This window comes from Tenrec ecaudatus, chromosome 6 (assembly GCF_050624435.1).
Source record: "Tenrec ecaudatus isolate mTenEca1 chromosome 6, mTenEca1.hap1, whole genome shotgun sequence".
NCBI classification, from domain to species: Eukaryota; Metazoa; Chordata; class Mammalia; order Afrosoricida; family Tenrecidae; genus Tenrec; species Tenrec ecaudatus.
Window position 1 is genome coordinate 43,247,323 of NC_134535.1, and position 5,282 is coordinate 43,252,604.

The following is a 5,282-nucleotide window of genomic DNA, read 5'->3' on the forward strand; positions in this document are numbered from 1 at the left end:
GTTAGCAAACAATATTTCAGCTATGATGGTTTCTAGAAGAACAAACAAATTGGCCTTGGGAGATGTAGAGCCATGGTTCTCAACCTGTGGGTCACGACCCCTTTGGCGGTCTAAGGATCCTTTCACAGGGGTCACCTAAGACCATCAGAAAACACATATGTTCAAGGATCTTATGAACCAAGACATGGCTCCTCTAGCCATCTCCAGGCAGATTCGCTTACATGCAAATATGCCCACATACGAATATCTGCGTGAAGACTGTTACCCATGCTACACCATGCTTCAAGACAAAATTTCATTTATTTGTCATTTGAAATAAATATTTCACAATATATAGTGACATTGTTTTTGTGATGCATCACTGTTTCATTATGTTCAATTTGTAACAATGAAAATACATCCTGCATATCAGTTATTTACATTAGGATTCCTTACAGTAGCAAAATTATAATTATGAATTAGCAGCAAAAATACTTGTATGGTTGGGGTCACCACAACATGAGAAACTGCATGAAATGGTTGGGGCATTAGGAAGGTGGAGAACCACTGATGTGGAGTCACAATATTCCTTAGAATTGAGAATGCTGAGACCTTGTCTCAAATACTTCGGGCATATTATTAGGAAATATCAGTCCCTGAAAAAGAATATCATGTGTGGGAAAATGGAGGTCAGTGAAAAAATATCACAGTTGTTAATTACCTTATGGAAATCTTTTCTTGTGTGTGATATTAAAGATATTATTTACTTTTTTATTATTAATAAATCATTTTATTGGGGGCTCTTACAGCTCTCCATTTTAAAAACATTTTCTTTCTGCTTGAGATTTTGGCATCAGCTCCTCATTTTTCCCAGCCTCCCCCACCCTCCCACCCTCAGGGACTCCTGATAAATTTTAAATTATTATTCTTTTCATATGTTACTCCGTCCACTGTTTGTCCACATTACTGTTGCTCTTCCCCTGGTGGTGGATGTTGTGTGTGTGTGTGTGGGGGGGGAAGGAGGCACTGTATGTTGATCATTGTGATCAGTTCCCCAGGTCTCTCCCTTCTTCCCCAACCTTCTGCCTACCCTGATGGTATCACTACCCCCATCACGCTACTGAGGGGGTTAGCTGTTCTGGATTCCGTGTGTTGAGAGTGCTTATTTGTACCAGTGTACATGCTCCTCCAGTCTAGCTGGATTTTTAAGGTAGAGTTGGGGTCATCATAGTGTGGGAGAAAAAGCTTTAAAGAACTAGAGGAATGTTGTGTGTTCCATCAGTGCTAGGCTGTATCCTGGCTGTCTCATTCTTGTGGTCCTTTTGTGAGGGAATGTCCAGTTGTCTATGGATGGGCTTTGGGCCCCCACTCTGACACCCATCATTTGCATGGATATATTTGTTTGCTATAGGTCTTTGGATGCTTGATACCTGATCCTCATGATCACACAGGCTGTTGTGCTTCTTCCCTGTGGGTTATTAAAAGCTATAGCATCTGGGGTCTTAAAGCCTTGAAGTTAAAAAAGCAGCCATCTAGCAGAGAAGCAACAAATCCCACATGGAAGAAGTCATCTTTCCTTTTAATGGCACAAATCTGGATTTCTTCCAGCTGAGTGGTCAATTAGCTCTCATCAAAATTTCTTAGCATAGACTTTTGAGTATTCCCAGCATTGATTGTATCTGTTGTTGAAACATCTCATTTGATACTCTGTTAATTATGGAAGCTTTTTAAAAATTTTTCATTAGATTTTGGAAACTATATTTTGGAAAATGTATTTCAGTTTGGCCTTCTTCCTTGAACACCATCAATTATCGATCATGTGCTATTTTCCCAGATGTTTTAATGTCTGTGATTATTTGCAGTGCACTGAATCTGAGTCTTTCTTCTATTTTCTTGGGATGCTTCCTGCATTTCTCAATATCTTGTCCATGTTTGTCTTGTTGTTAGGTGCAGTTGAGTTGATGCTGACTTATAGCAACAATATGTACAACAAACCAAAGCACAGCCCGGTCCGGCCCAGTCCTCACATTTGCTCTTCTGCTTGAGCCCATCGATGTCCCCACTGTGTCAACCCATCTTGTCATGAGCCTTCCTCCTTTTGCCGACCCTCTCCTTTACGGAACACAATGCCCTTCTCCAGGTTCTTGTGCAGCCAATTGACCCAGTGCAATGTGCCCTCTGATCTCCTGATGGTGGTTTCACGGAGCATTAATACAACTCAGTTACAATGGAAGGTTGCAGCCTTTGATCATCACAAGAGCTTCAGCTGATCCTCCATCTCAGCAAGCAAGGTTGTGTCATCTGAACCTGGCAGGCTGTAAGCCTTCATCCAGTCCTGATTCAGCAGTCTTCTTCATCTAATTCAACTCCTTTAATTATTTGCTTAGTACACAGATTACATAAGTATGGTGAGAGGATACAAACCTGATGCACACCTTTCCTGGTTTAAATCCTGCAGTATTCCCTGTTCCCTTCCCACAACTGCCTCTTGATCCATTAACAAGTTCTGTGTGAGAACAGTAAAATGTTCTAGAATTCCCATTTCTCAAGGCCACCCACAGTTTGTTGCGATCCACATAGTCAAATGCCTTTGCAATTTTGCCGATAGAACTCTTTAATAATGCAACTTGAAGGGTGGATACTTTCTCTCGTTCTTTCAACTAGAGAAATGCTGAGTGCTTTCTTCCAAGGTTTTGCAGATTTCATGATAATATTTTACTTTGTTTAGCTAGCTGTCTTTTGAAATATTCTGTTCAGCTCATTCTTCCATTCACATTAGCTATTCTTTTTTTAAGAACAAGCTTCAAAACTTCTTCTGACATCCATTTTGCTTTGTTTTCCTTCATCTTTAATGGCCTTGTTATTCTTCAACTGTGATCATTTTGATAGATCACCGCTTATCTGCTCTTTAGTCATTAGTATTCAAAGCATAAAATCTATTCGTGAGCTGGCCTTGCTATCCAGGGTGATGTCCGGAGCTTCACCTAGAACTTGAATATAACAAGTAGATGATTGTAGGAAAGCCCTGGTCTAGCTCTAACTGAGGCCTTTACGTTTCCTCATACATTTCCATATATGTGACTGATTTGATTGCTGCATAGTCAACCTGAAAAAATTTGCATGTGTACATGCCATATATGTTTTGAAGATGAGTGTTTTCAGTAAATACTTCATCGGTCATACAATATCCTTTCATGTGATCTCTGGTGTCTTTTCTAGCTTCGTGGTTATACTTTCAATTACCTATACTTTTTGGTTTTTTATTTTTGCATTTGAATCAGCAGCATATACCAATCCGTCTTGACTGCATACCTTATCAACCTCATACAGCTCATGTTGGCAAAACCTTCAATTCCTTAGTCTGCATGATTGGTTTATAAATGCGAATAACATGTTGTAACTGGCCTTCCTTGTAAGTCTGAGATATCCCTCTACCGCTAATAGAATTATAATTCAGGGTAGATCCTGAAATGTTCCTTTTGTCGATGAAGGCAATGGCAGTCCTCTTCAATTTGTCACTCCTGGCTTATAGTTCATGTGATGCTTGATTCAGAATGGTCACTACAGTAAGGTCATGCCAGTTGACTAACACGTAGAATGTCCATTTTTATGTCTTCCACTTAAAGTTTCCAATTTTCTTAGATTCTGATTTTTTACATTCTGTGTTCCAATTATTGATAGATGTTTTTCAGCTCTTTCTTCTCATTTTGAGCTACGTCACATCAGCAAGTGAAGATCCTGGAAACATTATTCTACCCATTTCATTGAGGGCGATCGAGGGCTATTTTGAGTGTCTTGAAGCCTGCAGGGCTCACTGTTCAGTACCGTACCAGACAGTGTATCTCGGCATCTCATAGGAGTTTCATTTGTCAATTTTTTTCAGAAGTAGATTCAAAATCTCCTTCTTAGTCTTTCTTAATCTGGATGATTACCTGAAACCTGTTCACTTTTGATTTCCCTTTTGATATTTGAAATAGTAGTGACCTATCTTCCAAAATCACAGAAACACAAAAACCATCAAAGTACAGCAAACAGATGAACGAGTGGTCATCCCAAATAGTGATAATCTGAAAATTAGTTGATCTTTCCAATTGGCTGCCCGGCATAAAAATCACTACAAACCATCCATACAGTCTCAGATGACAATAACATTGTCAACCCCAATTAAAATTCCACCAACAGATATATTGCTTTGAATAAGAATGAAAAGTCAATATAAGAATCAGAGCCAGGTGAAGACTCAGCCAATTTTCACTTGTCTAGGCCATCATGCTGTCACCCTCAAACATGCAGCTTTCAAAGTTAGGGCATGTACCAGCTTACAAATTTACAATAAGTCAAGACATTTTCTTAACTACTTGAGTACTTTTTAGTTCTTAAAATATTTAAATGTGTGATTCAGTCATGACAATTTAGCTTGTAGACTGTGCATTTAGCACACACTTGGCTTCAAAAAGCATTTAATTTGTGAAATACAGCACTTTCAATAAGACATAAACTAGAAAGCGCTTTTTAAAAATATTGTAATTTTACTTATATATTATCATACTTTCAAATTTAACAAATTTGACAAACTCTTCAATATCTTTTATAGTTTAGACTATACATAAATATTTTAGGGCATAGAATTTATCAACTTTTGAATTCTTATTCTTAATAAAATACAATTCAGTTATTCCTTCAAAGATTCAGGATACACATCTGACTAAATGGACTCATAAAGAATAAAGGTCTATCGGAGCAATAAACATAGAGCAAATTATTATAAAGGACCAATGGAAAAGGAAAAAAATGACATGCCATAATTAAATAAGGACAACTGCATTTAACTTTGTTGGCAAAAATCCTACTGGTAATATTTGTGTTGTGTCTTGAAGAAGTAAATTCTACTTTACTTGAAAAACTCTTTTAACTTTATTGTTTGGGAAAATTTCTTATCGCTGCAAAGATGCTTATTTTAGTCTTATGAAAAGGGGTTTTTGTGTGTGTGTTTTGAAAAGGGACTTGAAACGTAGTAGCATTACCATTAATAGTGAAACTTTTCAAGAGAGCCCCATCTTGTTCTTTATAAACAATGTTTCTCAAGATTGAACAACATATTTATGAAGCTGCTTGCTTTTATTTCAAGGTCTATCATTCCTAAGAGGTACAGGCCCAAACCTGCCTTGTTTGTGACAGCTAATAATATCCCCAAATTGAAAAGAGCTATTATCTCTAGGCTAGGAATGGCCTGGCCCTGTGTGGTGAATTAAGATTCAAACTCTGGATGGTTTCTTTATGAGCGATCTCAACTTTTGGTAATC